Source organism: Bacillus rossius, chromosome 7 (genome assembly GCF_032445375.1).
Source record: "Bacillus rossius redtenbacheri isolate Brsri chromosome 7, Brsri_v3, whole genome shotgun sequence".
NCBI classification, from domain to species: domain Eukaryota; kingdom Metazoa; phylum Arthropoda; class Insecta; order Phasmatodea; family Bacillidae; genus Bacillus; species Bacillus rossius.
Genome location: NC_086335.1, coordinates 60,385,095 through 60,402,613, shown reverse-complemented (window position 1 = coordinate 60,402,613; position 17,519 = coordinate 60,385,095). Strand labels below are relative to the sequence as shown.

At 37.0% G+C, this 17,519-nt stretch overlaps 1 protein-coding gene across 1 annotated transcript in view; it reads left to right on the top strand.

The window, feature by feature from the left end:
* Positions 1–1,391: 1,391 nt before the first annotated feature.
* LOC134534147 (death-associated protein kinase related-like) overlaps positions 1,392–17,519 on the top strand; it is a 159,137-nt gene continuing 143,009 nt past the window's right edge. The window contains exon 1 of the mRNA XM_063372261.1: positions 1,392–1,482. The gene's annotated coding sequence lies outside the window, so the exon portion shown is untranslated. The remainder of the gene's footprint in view (positions 1,483–17,519) is intronic.

Genomic DNA, 17,519 nt, shown 5'->3' with positions numbered 1-17,519 from the left:
TTTCCTTCCTGACCCGAGATAGAATAAACCTTAACCTCGTCGAGGCGGCGACATTCATCTGTTTGTTTCCGCGGCGCGCAGCACTCACTTGTCACGTGCCGCTTCAACGGCCGAGGGCCTAATGCGGCGGACAGCCCCTCTTATCGCCGGGATCTATGCCCAGTCGTAAACAAAGCCCGCAAGGACAGCTGCCGGCTGGCAACATGGCGGCTGTGGGAGTGGCGAGGAGAGAGACGTTGTTGACACTGAACCTGCCGGCTGGATCGGAAGGGAATATGTTTTAAGTTGTGTTCACTATATATTTAGTTCTTAAAGTATTTTCCCGTTTACACATTTATTTTTACCAATTCTGAGGGCCATAATCTATAGGCAAAAAACCTAAAAACCAATAGGAAAACCAAAAATTATGATGACTCACTACACTCGTAGTTTATAATGCGTAGTTGCTGTAAACACAAGCGATGCTTATTCTTTGAGAACACTAAAAAAAAATTACGTTTATTTTCGTATTTGACTACCAATGTTAATTTTATAATAAATAATATATATATTTTTGTAAAAGGCAGATTTAATGGCGTATAAGTCGCTATAAGTGCCAACATGGAAAAAAATATATGTATATATATAACATGTTAGCAAGTCTTCCATCACTCACCAGAGATGTGTTTAAACATCTAACCTCGGTCACTAGCAAATTCCCGTGTTCACGTGTTGGTGTTGCAAACACACGTCTTACGAAACTCGGACACTAAATTTAACGCGGAATTCTTTAAAAAATGATGCGACCGGCGGCTCCAGGAAGACTTCTCGGGAGGGGCTGTCGCATAAAAGAAAGGCTCAGTTGCAAAAAACCGACATTTACGGCCCCTCTTCTAAATATGTCAAAAAATATAGGCTTGGAATATTTACAAATGTGTGGTCTCGAACAACTTTTGGAGATAAAAATAAAATGTTTTTAACACATTAATTAAAGTTATTAAGTGAAAATGTATGTAACCTATAAAATTCAATTTAAAAAAAAAGAAAAGAAATTTGGGCTCGGGAGGGGAGTGTCTCGCCCCTTGAAGATTTCTCTCTCTCCCCCCCCCCCCCCCCCCCAAGTTTCCACCTGATGATGCCCCGGGTCCGTGAGGGATCAATTCAATTCAATTCAATAGGTTTTTATTGACACACATTTTTACACTTTACAGATCTTGTTATTGCAACATGGCATTCCAGCACTCAGTGCTCTTACGTTGAATTACGTTCGTTAGCCGACTTACGCTGCGGACCGCGAGTGAGTGTTAGGGGGGGAAGGAGGGGCGGGCGATGCCGGGTGGAGGGGATGGGAGGGGAAGGCGCGCGGCCTGGTCCAGCCGGGCTCGAGAGCTTCCAGCCAGTCGCCGCTGGAGAAGCGCCGTGTGAGGTCGCTCGTGGACCAGTCGCAGGCGTGCCGGAGACTTGGGGATCCCGCTCATCGGCACTTCCCCTCTAGCTTGACAGGTGAGCCGCGTGCGTCTCTCTTGTTTGTCGATGCGCTCCCGCCTCACGGGGGGCGAAACGACAGTTTATGATTCCTGCAGATTCACAAGAAGTACTTGCTATTTACTGTAAAGCGTTTTAAGAGACCATTACTTGCTTGATGATTTTTACTATCCATTTAATAAAAAAATTATGAATGCGTACACTTTCAAAAACAATTGGTATAAATCTATGATTGTTCATTAAAATTGCATACTTAGGTTATGCACTGTTTTTTCAGCTTTCTCTTTTAAAATTCGGCCATTTGTGGGTATTCCATTACCTCAAATATTTGTTGTTGGTTAAAACCCTCGCATTAATTTTAAATTTTTATTATTGAATTAAGTAATTAATCAAAATATTGAATTAACTTTTAAGTTGCCACGAAAACCATACAGAGGCCCTGGTGCAACCTATACAGTGTTTGCCTCTCTAATTTTATTTTTTTATTGGTAGTAGATACCTGTACGAAGGTCCATAGGTTTCATGGGCATACGCCATGCCTTGTTCCCCGTGCGTTTGTGTGTTCGTCAGAGTTGTCTGTTCTGGAGGGTTTTTCTAAGACAGACCAGTGTAAACAAGCAACAACGGCTTATGTCAATGAAATATTTTAATCAAAAATCATTATTTAATTAATACTTTTTGTCGTCTCTATTGGTTCCGCAGTTAAGATTATGCATATTTTCTTACTATTTGCCACTATGAATAATAATAATAATAAAAAGACAATACGTTTGAGAAAAATCTAAAAGCTAACTAAATTTTCAAAGATTAAGAGTTAGCATTTACAAAGGAAAAATCCACGCGATTTGAAAACTGCCTTAGATATTCCAAGTGGGGTCTGTTTAAGAAAAGTATTAAGAACACGCAGGGTGTTTCCGTATTTCGCTTTTAAACTCTGGTTTTAGAATAGCGAAAATGGCTAAAACGCGTGTTTTTCAGAATTATATTTTTATTTTTTAATGTGTACCGATTCTTGAAAACACTCAAGGGACTTGCTATACACCTTTATATTAATTTCTACGCCATCTAATGTTATAGTTACCGCTCAAATCTCATTGTGGCCCTATGCACGACGAGAAGACTGCGCGCCAGTTCAGATCCATCGCGCTTAGGGGCGATATCGCGCTAGAAGCGCCAGCTAATGTCGCATTTACATCCCGCCTCACTAAAGCTACGGCCACACAGGGCGCTATGCTCGCTATGTTCGTTATTTTCGCTACGTTGGCGACTCCGCCCGGTGTTTGGTTCTCTTCTTTTTTTTTTTTTTTTTTTTTCTAAAACGTCACTGACTTCGCGCATGCGCAGATAAAAAAAACATCGGTTTTCACGCGGAATTGTGCTGTACTTTTGCGTTTGCTTTTAATGAAATTTAATTTCTCTCAGTATTGTGCTTTAAATCGTAAAGTCAACGGAAAAATTAATTCAAAGATTACGAAAATATCCATGTTTATGGAATGAATCGATGGAAGAATATAGAAGGCAGGATATGCAGGACAATCAAGGTAATGCTATCAAACCGAGTTAAAATTATCTTGAAATAATCCAAAAAAAGTTGGTTTCGTCTTCACAAGCAACTGCTTCATCAGATGATGAAATTCTTCAAACTCTTTGTTTTTATATTAAATTCATGAACCCATTTCTCTTTACGTTTACAAACTGTAAGAGCCAGCAGAATATTATCATCGTAAAAATCATCACTCGAGTCTCACGGCATGCGTCTCACAGTACTGTTCGTCTCCCAAACACTACAGTCGATAGCACTAAGTCAGTGCGCGTGGTCGAATTGGTGATATACTTGGGAACAAAAAAGGTTTGGGAGAAAACATTTTTGTAGCACTTAGATACGGGTTGGAAAGGTGTAAGTAAGTAAGTGTATGTTTAAGTCTCTGGTATAACTTTAATTTTTTAGTGGCGTCATCATGAAAAGAATACCCTGAATATCTAAAAAAAAAAAAATTCCCTGACATTTCCCTGACTTACCTGTTTCTATCCACTCTGTAATTTGTATAAGTATAAAAATAAACCCGGGGAACGCTCAAGTCAGAAGCTAAAATCACCAATAAAAACTGTTCTAGATACCTAGGTATTCATTGAGCGCGGTGACTTAGTAATGAATTGTGCTCGTATACAAGAGGACCCGTATTTGGATCCCGTTGCGTTATTTCAATTTTTATGTTATCCGAGGTTTCTTCCAAGACATTCCAGGTTTATTCCCACGAGCCATCGCTGCGTCATTTTCCAATCCCTATTCCACCAGTTGTGTTGTGGTTGTTGTCGTGGTGGTGGTTGTTGTGGTTGATGTTTGTATCAATGTCGAATAACCTTACTAACGGAACGTACATCTAAAATAAATAAATAATGTAAGGGCCGCTCCCCATTGCTTAATGCAAAACTTAACAAACCCTTCCTCTACTAAACAAAAAAATAAAATAAATAACCTCAAGACTGCAATTTCTACCGTAAATAAAACGTCATCTGCACTTATTGCATAACTTGGTAGGTTTGTAATTAACTCTATTACAGTTGATTAGTGATTTTTAGGGTTTTCAGGGTAAACTCACGTATTATAAAAATAAAAAACACCTGAACGAGTATTTCAGTACTCGCCAGTGATGTGTACCATATAACCTCAGGAACGAGCAAATTAATGTGTTCTCATGTTGCAATAAACTTAAAATACGCAACTCAAACATAAAATTTAATGTAGAATTACTTAAAATGCCGAGCGTGATAAATATATACGCAAATTGTGTTTTCAACTATGAACATTTTTAATGGCCAAAATACCTTTATCACACATGCACTAACGGCGTAAGATCAGGTCCTGTCGCTAGAATACGCTGCATAAAGCGTCTCTCGTTTTTTTACTACCTTGCTTTATTGTTCTACTATGTGCAATATTTTCTAACAGTCCAGCTATTCTCCTTCCGGATTTCTACCAACAAAACGAAAGAACTTGAATACAAACGGTGAGTAAAGTGGTTAATTCCCCACTTTTTTTTTCTGAAATGAAATCTACTTACGCTCATGTTTCTAGGAATAGCGGCAGGAAATACCTGTGGTTCATTGACGACCTCGTTCTCAACTATACGAAAAAAAACTAAATAAATTAGAAACAAATTTTAAATTACAGGGAGCTATCTCTAACAACATTCACGTGGCACAGTGTACCGTTGATTGCTTTGATTGGTCCTCACTTGAAGAAAGGTTATACAGTCCCTTCTTGAGATAAAATCTTGTGATTTTATCTCGTAATTAGAGAACTGAAAAATTCGTGGATTCATTTCTTGTTATGCTAAAATTCAAATAATTATACCTTAGTGTTGCTTCTGTCATTGGTTCACTGTTAATCTGGAGGACTGAGGGCCAATTAGAGACCCTCACTCATAGAAGTGTCGAATCACAGGCCACCCAGTCGAGACGACTCGCAAGTCAGCAGCCAATGAACAGTTGGCATTTGCCCGAGTGTGTAGAGGATATTGGAGTCTATCCTGGAGGTCATTGAACCCGCGAATTTTTCCGGTCTCTACTCGTAATTCATTGAGTACTACTGAAGAAACGGATACAATACTTTTTTCCCCCGTTGAAGATTAAATATGGTATTTCTTAACTACCTTTATAATATTACACTATAATTTTTTTTACTAAAACGATGCTAATATTTTTAATTTACGAAAACGCTCAACTTTGCGCATGATTTACAAACAGCTACTTCAAAAGAAAACTAAATATCAGGCCATAGTTTTCTGAACTAAAACATAAAATCACAAAATCACCAATAGTACAGCGGGGTCTTAATTATTTTTCTAAATAATCACCAAAACAATTGAGGCATTTTTCATATCGTAACACAAGCATCTCGGGGCCTTTTTCAAAGTAGTTAGCCGTCAGTGAGGACAGATACAGGGCCAGCGCCTGGATCTCCCTCTCCCTCACGACACCGCTGTGAGGCGGGTGGACTAACAGTGCGGCGCACTCTGCCAAACAATAACTCAATGATAAGGTGATATTTGCAGAACTATAAAATCAGTCTATGAAAAATGCTCGATCACATCTAACCTATACATAATGAAAATTGATTCAAATTAATTTTTTTTTAATTTTGATCATAGCTTTTATATTTACTGGAAAATTTACTTTATGGTTTGAGTGTATTTCAACAGCGAGTAATATTTATTAATCATTATTGATTGATTAATAATTGATATCCTGAGCAATCATTTTGAAATGAGTAATAATTTTGTTAAATCATGTTTGTTTAGAAATATTGTCTTTTTATCGCTGCCGTTTTACCCCTTACGATATACTTAAAAGAGTCGGGGTTTGAATTGGAAAAGGAGTTTCACTTCTACCGCATGTACCGAGTTACTCGCGCTGTTTACTCGTAGGTTTTAGCGGACCCAGATCCCTCTCCTGGTCCAACACAATCCGGGCGCATGCGTGGGGAGACCCGCCGATGAATGTTTCCCTTACCGTGACCAAGTAGGGCGCTGCCACTTCCACGCGCCTGTTAGCAGTGGGTGGGCGTGAGGAATTGTTTAGATTTATGTCTTTACATTCATTTTGCGCGATTTATTATTATTATTATTATTGCTAAATCAACCAGCTGCAAACCACACTCGGGAGATTTTAAATCATTTTAATGTATGAGTCCACACTGTTCTGGTCCGGCGGTTCTGCAAAATTCAATGGTTAGTTTCGCGCATGACTCCATATAATTTAAACCGTTATTTATTGTCAGTCTGAAGAAATTCTCGTGTTTGTGATGCAATGAACTGTTTCATAATTTTGTGGTTCTCAAAGTTGGTTTTTCCCAGCAGCTTTATTTTGATTTTACTTAGCTGCCTATTAGAGGCTTACGTAAGTTATTCGTGAAAGTAGCCATTATGTTAATTAAATTAATTTTGCATAGCTGAAAATTGTATTGTAGCCAAAGTGTTGGTTGTTTTATTTCTCGTGGATGCCCAAAACAGTTAAAAATAATTCAAAATCATGAATAAAGTTAGGCAATCACATTTTTTTGAACTCCTATTCTCTTAATACCATTAGATAAAAAGAACTAAACAGCAAGAACATGTTGGTGATGTTCCTTTAACAATTGCAAATGCAGTACATTTTATTTGTTCGTATTCTATGCGTGCACGCATCGTTCATCCGATTGAGTTGCAAATTTGCACACTTGACCTTCGAAACGAGGGGAAAATCACTGTCTAGGTGAGATTTCAAATAAAACAAAACCTTAAAGCATAATTTAATCATTCTTGGTGAAATCTAGCCATTCCATCGTCGTAACCAAGAAAGAATGCGGGCTATTAGGTGTAGTCCACTCAGCACGAGACAGCGTGCGCGTTGCATGTAATCGGCGAGCTATTTATATCGATATTTTACTCTATACAGTAATCAACTTCACCAAATATAAATGCGTTACAGATAAAGATTAATAAGTTTGAAAACGTCTTTGAAAGAAACTTTACGCATCAGCAACTTCCTATTTCTGATAATAAATTAAGTAACCGGTAATATCCTAACAAAAAATAGTTTTAAACTTTAAAATACGTATGTTTTATATGGGAAAGGAATTTTATGGGCAACATCTTAAACTGAAAAAATAAATAAAAATTAAAATAACGTATAGCCTATCTTATTATTGGCGGGAGCGAAACATTTCATCGTATTGAACGGGAAATCGCTGTAATGGTAATTACTGTTTGTCTAGGTGAGATTCTGATAAAACCAATCCTTAAAGCAGAATTGATTTATTATTGATAAAATTTCGTCATTACATTGATAACTGATCGTTCATCCGAATTCTATGAAATTTTGCTGATACGTTATAAATTTGTTTAATAGCTTGAAAATAACTCGCTAGGAAGAATCGTAAATGCCATCATGTAGTGAATATTGCTAACGAAACATTATACCAAGAAATTTGGGTTGAACTTCATTATAACAAAAAATTGTTTTGCTATGCAGAAGCAAAAAAAGAGGGTTAGAGGTCGTTCTCATTTTGACTTCAAGTATTAAAATGGCGAAGACTGTATACACCAACTCCCTTACTTCTTACCTCCATGTTTAAAACACGGGGAATGTCACTGTTCAGATGAGATTTCGATAATACCAACCCCAGAAGCAAAAAATTAAGGTGGCGCTCGAGTAGTATCAGATAATTACCAGTAAGTACTTTATGGCAGTTCCTCTTTTCTATGGTCCGAATAATAATGGTGGCGTACGAGTCAAGAGAGAGATAGCGAGAGATAAATATAGAGAAAGCGAGAGAGAGGAAGAGAGTGATAGAGTGAGATAGAGAGGGATAGAAATAGAGATTGTGTGTTAGAGAAATACAGAGTGATGAAGAGATATATAGATATACATCTAGGTATAGAGCTAGAGAGATATATCGATATATAGACTAAGAGAATTATAAATATATACAAAGAGGAGATAGATATATAAAGAGATAAAAATAAAGGGTTAGATATATATAGATTTATACAGCTATATTTATAAAGATACAGATATATAGAGGTATAGGAAGATAATATAGAGATAGACAGATATGGATATGCGTGTTGAGATATAGAGATACATATTGATAGAGATAGAAAGATCGAGAGATATGGAGTGATATGGAGATATTAAGATATTAAGAGATATATAGAGTTACAGAGGGATCGAGAGAGATGCTTTGTATGTGTGTACAAACTTTTAAAAAAAATTACAAAGAGACGCTGCAACGCATGCCGGTTATTGGCTAGTTATTAAATATTTGCCAGATACTTGAGTTGATGAATAGTTTTTTAATGTTGTCACACATTTGTATTTTGGCACTTAGTTCATTTTGCACCGGTACGCTTCAATTTTATATGTAAGTAACTTCCATTACACGTGCAGGAACGCCGCAAAAGAATTCTTGGAGCGTAGATAGGGCTGTGGCTTTTGTGAGTTATGCTTACTTAGGCTAACATTATATTTAATCACGCTCTTTCCCGTCACATTTAACATTCATACTTGGTGATTGGAAGATAAATGAGTTGCTATAACTTAAGTATTGTAAAACACGTCTATAATTTACCTCGAAACAGACCTTTGCTACACCGAAATTATAAATTCTTGGCAAATGTTTCATCGCCCGATTTGTTTGATTCTTCCAGATCGTTTTAAAAAAAAGTGTCTTTTAAGGCACGGGTGTACGAAATTAACGATTAAAGGATTAATATATTGTGTAAACATTTACAAAGGTGACGCTTTTCCTATGTTAGGTTGTATTATTTAAATTAAGTTTAATTATTTTTGTAGGCTACATCATCGAGTACGCTAATAGCTAATAGCTGTTAAAAAGTATAGAAAACATTTTCCCCCCTGTAAAGCAGGTATTGGAAGAGGTTTTAGGCAACTCTGGCAGGCGTACTTAAATTTTACTTACACAGTTCCATTACATTAATCTCCCAGTGTTTTAGCAGCAGAGACTGGAAAGCAAACATTAGGACGACATTTTTTGCATATTTCATGAGCCTATAATAATTTATAAGTTTGCACGAGTCCTTATTTACATTCGTCCGTTTATGGAAACGTGGTGGATTTAATCGTCCGCGTCGAGCTGTTTTCGCGTTTGCCGCTCGAGAGAGTTTGATCTTGCTTCTCGGCTGACGACGAGAAATAGTTCAAATGAACCCCGGAAAATCGAAGATTTTTCAAAACCTCCCTCAAATATTAAGTTTTTTTTCTTATTGTTTTGGGGAGAACTCCCATCAGTAATAATGCAGTAACAGTAGATTACTTAGTCGGTCAAGTCAGAGGTCCTTTAAGGGCTCGGTCTCGTACGAAAAGTTGATATTTTAATTAGTTTTAATTTAGTTTTAATTAATCTTAATATTAATGGCTAATTCTCACAGTATTAACACTTAACTCTCTTGCATTATTTTCCCTATTTTCAACGGATGTAATGTAGATGTGGTGATGCGTAAAAATTGCATTCATATTATCACTCTCGCGACTTTTTACATTTATTATAGGTACAGCCCTGAAAAATTCGCGGATTCATTTCGTGTTATGCTAAAATTCAAATAATTATACCTTAGTGCTGCTTCTGCCATTGGTTCACTGTTAATCTGGAGGACTGAGGGCCAATTAGTGACCCTCACTCATAGAAGTGCCGAATCACAGGCCACCCAGTCGAGACGACTCACAAGTCAGCAGCCAATGTACAGGTGGCATTTGCCCGAGTGTGCAGAGGATATTGGAGTCTATCCTGAAGGTCACTGAACCCGCAAATTTTTCCGGTATCTAATTATAGGTTATTATGTGTAGTAAACCGAAACTTCCAATTAAACTTTTTTTTCACGAGTTTATTATTTTTAGTGACCAAACGTTACTCATTTTCCGGACAGGCCTCGTAGTTGGCAATTTTTTTTGGGGAAATAATTTAGAGGATACAAATTCACACCCGTGCCTTACGCTGAACACGCACACACATCCATTTGCGCCGCGTAGGTAGGCATCCCACATGTCGAGATCTCAATATTGTTTGATCGCATCTTTGGGTCATCTCTAACGATCTAACGGTTCTCGATAAGATTGCTGACAAAAAAAAACACATACGTAAGTACAAAGAGAAAAGTTAATTAATAGGCGCTGAAGTATTTTAATGTAAATGTACAAATGTTAGTAAAGTTAAAATGTTTTTTTGTAAATCTAGTGTTAAATTTCCGTAATAGAAATTAACTATTACCAAAAAAAAAAAAGTTTCAAACCCGAATTTCTTAGTTCTACGTTGACTTAAAAAAATTTATTCTTGGCAAATGGTTTCAAACAGTTTTTTTGTAACGTTTTATTTTTATTTTTCTGTGTAGTGTACAAACATGAAAAAAAAAAAAATTGAAAAGCCGTGTATGGTAGGCGTCGTGTTAGTGGAAATTTGTGCCCAACATCCAGAATGTACAAAGGCACTGAAACATTTGGTTTGGTGGCCACTGTAATCTTGGCGAGGTCACGTGATCTCATGTCTTGCTCTGTTATCTAACCGCGTGCCGCACAAACGTGATGCCAACACATCGCCGGCAAACGTTAGTAGGTCCGCGTAAAAACGTGAAATGTTTTTTTTTTTTTTCGTTTAATATGCAATTTTTTTGCTCTACAAAATTACACTTCGCAATCAAGACTTGGTGGAAGGCTGTAGTTAATTTAAAAAAAAATTCGTCTAGTGTATTTTTTTTCCAGCACGTGCGAACGAAGTGGAGCGGCAATGTAAGGGGAAAGAAACAACATTGCCCCTCTCACGCGGTGTTTCCGTGTGGGAGGCGAAGCGCTCGGCTCGTCGCTGACCCGAAAGGTCAAGGCGTGGCCTTCGCAGGTCGGGGAGTGGCCTTAATGGCCGCGCTTCCCGCTCGCAGGGCCTACGACAAGCCCGCCATCTTTAGGGAACCCGCCCCGCCGGCCGCACGAGAGCGCTGCATGTATGTCCTCGGCCGGGTCACGGGCTCACTCTGGGTTTCCAAAGGACGCGTGGCGCTTACAGTGCTCACTGTAGTGCTGGACAGTGGGGATGCACCACAACGCCGAAATACCACAACGCCGAAATGCCAAATTGACAACAACGCCAACAGTAGACAACTGCTGTGTACCACAACGCCGAATTACCACAACGCCGAAATACACTAACGCCGAAAAATGTCATTGCAGGACTGCCACAAAGGTTAGGTTAGGTTAGACTAGGTTAGGTTAGACTAGGTTAGGTTAGACTAGGTTAGGTTGGACTAGGTTAGGCTAGGATAGGCTAGGTTAAGTTAGGTTAGGTTATATTACGCTAGGTTAGGTTATGTTAGGTAAGGTTAGGTTTGATTGTGGTATTTCGGCGTTAAGGTACATTTAAGAAACACACACAAATTCATTCAGTTATTTCGGCGTTGTGGTACACGTCAGTTTTCTAGCTGTCGGAGTTGTGGTCAATTTTGACATTCGGCGTTATGGTATTTCGGCGTTGTGGTAACGACCCCTAGACAGTGAGTTGCTGTTGGTTGCCGGTCGGGCTAGGGGTGTAGCAGCGGTGTCGATGCTGTGATGGGTTCCCTCAGCCTCCCGCCAAAAAAACCTCTGAACCACGCTGAATTAGGCTCATCCACCACGCCAAAACCAGTAGGCCTACTGGGCAGGCCACGACTGACCATTAAAATAAAACATGTAATATGTATCTGGTTTCCGGGCTACCGGGTCATCCCGCCGTCGAATACACAAGCGAGTACGCGTGCTACGGCGCCGCACGTATGTACGCCTGGTTCTAGCTGACATTCTCTTGAACCCTGCCCGACGCGACGTCTGCTTCGGTATCCTTCCGCGCCGCAGTGGGCCTAGTGACCAGTCTGCGCGCGCCGAGATAGGCGTAACGGCCACTTTGTTGGAACCATTAAAATAAAATAAAAGTTTCCATCACGCTATATCTTGTTCTGAACGAATATAAAAATAAGTTTAGTTAAAAATAATTTCATGGACATACGCCATTTCTGATTAACGATGGTAGTGGAAAAAAAAACAACCTTGAGAATGAACACGCATAGGAGAGCCAATAGCTAGAGACCGGAAAAATTCGCGGGTTCAATGACCTCCAGGATAGACTCCAATATCCTCTACACACTCGGGCAAATGCCAACTGTTCATTGGCTGCTGACTTGTGAGTCGTCTCGACTGGTTGGCCTGTGATTCGACACTTCTATGAGTGAGGGTCTCTAATTGGCCCTCAGTCCTCCAGATTAACAGTGAACCAATGACAGAAGCAGCACTAAGGTATAATTATTTGAATTTTAGCATAACACGAAATGAACCCGCGAATTTTTCAGGTCTCTACCAATAGGCAATAGCGGATGATGTCATATGTTACTTGCCTAGACAGCACAGATTATTCCCGTGGAATGAATGAAGCCAGAAAAATTACATCATAAGACAATTACAGTGGGCTGAAAAAAACAAGAGACCGTTGCAACAAGAACAGGGCGTATATGCTGGTCATGCGAGGGATTTTCTTTTAGTGCGTAATAAATTTATGCATAGATAAGTGATAACATGTACGCGTTTTTCACACAGCCTGATACACGAAGTGTTATCGCCACTCAACAGGGATTGATCCTCGCATCTTCTGGACCGATATATGTCGCACAAATGTGGGTTCTGTAGAAGACGTAATGGCTCCTTAAACAAATAAGTAGTTAAAATGTTTTAGCTTTACTCTTTCTACGTCATAATGTCTGCAATACTCAAATGCTACACAAATGTCACAAAAAAATTAAAGTGTTTTCATTTATGCAGACGATACATTTGATCTTACTGTGAAAGATTTGTGCTGATAAAATTTTTAAAATTTTCAGCTACTTGCATTAGCCTTAAAGAAGAATATTGCCAATCTGTCTTGCATTTCATACGTTACATGCGATTTTAAATTCTATTTACTATAACCGGTTTGTCGGTGAGGCGATAAATTTTCCGAACAACCAACTGCAGAATGTTCCAGGACCGAGCGCAATTCGTATTTAGGTGTTTAACGATTTCTTATCTCAACCATAACTTTGGTAACGATGCGGTTCAATTTTTTGCAATTCCTTATAAGGAAAACATGCTTCTCTCGTCCTCTTAGTAAACAGATGAGGCAAAAATTCGCTATAAATTTTCCTGCACCACTTTTGAAATTCTTCAGCTCTACACTGCTTTTAACTGCACCTTAACGTGGTCAAATGTATACTCATTAATAAAGCGGTTTCCGAATTGTAAGGATGTTTCCTTAACCGATACAGCATTCACCAAATAATCCATTAATTTCAAGGCTGGATTCAATGGAAAAAACTAGTCATGAGGATATCCAATTTTTTTGCCATGCAAATACAACCTGGAGTATCAACAACGAAATAATTTCCTGCAATAATAATTTATTGTTACGTTTAAAAATTTTTCACACACTAATATTATTTTTTGACGTGACAACGTCTAATAAATCGATGAACGCCGGCTGCACGCACGAAAAAGCATGACTCATTGTCCCGTTACGCACATTGTCCCGTTAAGCTGTGTCCCGTTACGCTCATTGTACGCTTACGCCACATCTATCTCTCTTCCACTCGATTGGAACAACCATCGATTTGACTTTTTCGAGGCACATTGAACTTGAAACACTCCCATTCGTTTCCTACTTTTCCTATCATCGTCCTATCCTTAACAGAATAACACAGATTGGAAGAAGTTAAATAGCAAACATGTATAAAAGTTATAGTTAAAATAATCTGTTCGTTAAAGTAATAAACATATTTGAATTAATGAGTGCAAATAAAAGTAAATGTATCAATTAAATTGTAGATTTCATTTCACTCCTTCTTTGTATCCATACAAAATAGTGATAATTCAATAAAAATGATTAAATTTTATTCATAAAAGTATGCAATCATTTCATCAATTTTTTTATGACGTTGTCACGTTAAACTGTCGTCCGTAAACCCACTTTACAGACAACTTTTTTTTTTTGTATTTTGACTTCAGTTTGGCGCTGTTAACACGTGTGGGCATTCCCTTGCCTTGAACTATGAGACATAAGCAACGTATGATAGGTTATATATGGAAATTAAACATACTAACAAATTACAGCAAATACTGATGAATCGTCCACCAATTTTGTATCTAAGTTTAGTACTAATATAAACCATATTACATGATGTATTAAATATAAAAAAATTACAATGTAATCTAATACAAAAATTATATTATATAAATTATGTTTTTAGTAAAAAATATTTTAAAAAACCCTAAAACATATTATGGTTATAAGTCGAAAAAAAAATTTAAAAAAAAAATTAAAATTCGCGGCACCTCCTGCGAACTGGCGCGCAGTCTTCTCGTCGTAAGTCAGATATGAGATTAGATCAGTAATCATAATAATATACTGAGGAGAAATGAAGATAAAAGTTATTTTTTTTCAAAGACCATTTTTCATGCCTAAAGATTATTCTGAAAACACCCGTTTTAGCCATTTCTCACACTTATAGAAATATAGTTTAACAACTAAATCCGGAAATAGTACAACTCATCTAAATACTTTTCTTAAATACTTTTCGTGATAATCTGAAGCTCCACACACCGTATGTCTGCCCGAGTAGGGAATTAAGCCGTTCGACGCTACACTAATTTTTTTTTGTAAATTGCACAAATACCCATGTAAAGTTACAGATATTTGTACATACATAGTTTTCGCAGTATTACTGGGTGTTGTCCTTGTATCTCCAATAAGTGAAGTTATTTGTAAACCGTTTACCTGAAAAGCTTTCCAGTATTAACTGAGAAAATAATAAGCACGGTAAAAAAAAGCCTAATTGCTGAATACTATGCTTGAATGAAACATAAATTAAAATATAATATAATGCGCCAATTATCGTAAAAATACTAAAAATATCATCTCGAAAAAACTATTTCATATATATAAAAATAATCATAGCAGGGCCGTAACCAGGATTTTGAGGAGGGGACCCAGTACATCCATTATATAATTTCTTGTGATTAGAGTTTCTTTATTATTGTGTTATAAAATAACATTTCGCACTAAAACCTGGAGGGAACAGTAGACTGCTAGAAGTCCAGCGTTACATAGAAATGTATGTAATTCATTTGTTTTGAGAAATGAAAACCAAACATTTTATATTTTGGTATTTTATTTAATTGTTTTTAATACTTTTTTTCTTAAGTTCATTTTTTGCGTTTTCATTTAAACCAGTCAGATTTATATATATATATATATATATATATATATATATATATATATATATATAAATCTGACTGGTTTAAATGAAAACGCAAAAAATGAATATATATATATATACGCAAAAAAAATATATGTTTCGTGTATTGAATAACTTTTTTATTATACATATATTGTTTATAAAAGTTATTCGTTAGCGAGGTTAGATGTTACTGCACGTACTGCACGTGGAATAACATCATGTCAGTGTTAAGAAGACTGCAAGTATCCGCTCTACCACTCTGGTTCTGGGGTAGAGCGCCTGCCTTGTGACTTGTAGGACCCGGGTTCGCGCCCCGGCTCCTCCAAGGCGGATTGCCCAGACGAAATGGTGGCATTTTTCTGGTAGGAATACAATCCCTTGTAACAAGTCAGGCTACCAAAGAAACGGTGGGTGGAACAGAAAAAAACCTACCAGGTGGCTTCCAAATGGGGAGCCCGTTTCTTTTCTTGGGCTCCCCATGCGGTGGCCATTCCGGGGGTTTCTCCGGGGGAACGGAGTTTTGCAGAAATATTTTTGTTTTGTTTTTTAGCGTTTTAGTTTTTAGTAACTGTAGCATTATCATTCCAACATGTTATAAATAAAGTTCAAACATTTATAAACATTTTGCTTTTGTACATGAAATATTTGAATTAAGTGTGTATCAGTCAGTGAGTGGTTGTATACCGATTTTGTGTTTTCAACCATTTATCGGTATACTTATATTTTCTTGAAGTTTTTTCAACAGTTGAATTTTAGTCACAAACCTTTGTTATGTAGTATTTTAGAAGTTCTTTATGAAAAAAGTATTTATAGGTACATGAATTTTATTCCTAAAAATATTATTACTGAAAAGCCACATAGCTTTCAATCAGGAAGATCATTTTTAACACACAATTATTATATATATGTGAGTGTGTGTACCAGTATAAAACCCGATTTAAATAAAATATTCTATTTATTTCAACATGTGCCTTTGAAACTTTGCCACAAAATCTTATGATTAAAAAATTATCAATTTTAGGCCTCGTCAAGCAATGCGTGGTATATATACGTATTAATTATCCTACAAATAAACGCTTTTCAGTCAAATTTGCAAATGAAATTTCATGTTATTAGGTGTTCCGCAAAGTAGTAGTTTATCTCAACTACTCTTTAATATTTAATAAATGATATTCCAATTGTAATCAGAATTGATCAAGAAGAGATGCTGATGGAAAAAAAAAATTGGGAAATATGTTTGTGAAACTATTCAGCAAGATATTTCAGCTATCCAGATCTGATTTTCAAGTTAAAAAAGTCTCTAAAATACGATAGCATTTATTGTATAGCCTCTAGTAAAAAAAATAATTCAATTAATAAGAATTATAACATAGTAAGTAATGACATTAAACGCGGTTTCAATTTTTAAGACCTTCGAGTTAATATTGACAGCCAAGCTTTTTTTCCACTAACATGTAAATAATAAATACTATTAGCAACACATGGAGATCTTTAAGTCTTATTAAATTTATAACTTTTTCTGCATCAACTAATTTTAATTAGAATATAATTGAAGGTATGCAGAAAAAGGTTCTTAAATTAATATTTCAGGCATTTAAATTATTTTGAATATGCTATATTTCTATATAAACTATTCACATTTTCTATAGTTTTTTAAATATACATTTTATTACATTTTTTGTTGGTTCAGACATAATATCTCGGTTTTGATTAGGAATTAGTGACACTTTTAAAATCATTAGTAACTATAAACCGTGTAAAAAATTATAACTCTTGTTGAATAATGTAAAAACATCCATTGGCAAAGCCTGTCATTATGGTAAATTTCCAGTACGGCAGTCATCCGCGCCCCCCTTTGTACGAGGCATGTTGGGCTGGATGTGGGAGGAAATATATTGATTGTTGGACACTCTTAAGGATTACAATAATCCTTCCAAATAAAGCTCTCTGTAGCTAAGTCGCTGTTATTTTCTTATAATGTCTTCTTTAAATTTTGGTTTTCCATTTAAATCCCGGAACAGAAGGGACTCCACGGAACCCCCCCCCCCCCCTCCCTCCCTCATTCTCATTGTGTATGTGCCTGAACGTAGCCACGTGTTTATCTTTCTTGTAGTCTGGTTTCCGAAGGAATCTTTTGTAACCGCACAGAAAATGTAATTTTTTTTTTTTCGTAAGTGTGTGTAACCGGCCGCCGCCTCGATGCCCTCCGTGCAGCAGGAGTTGTGTTCCTCGCGGTATAATAACGGCCGTGTAAGGAAGTGGAAGGTCGCG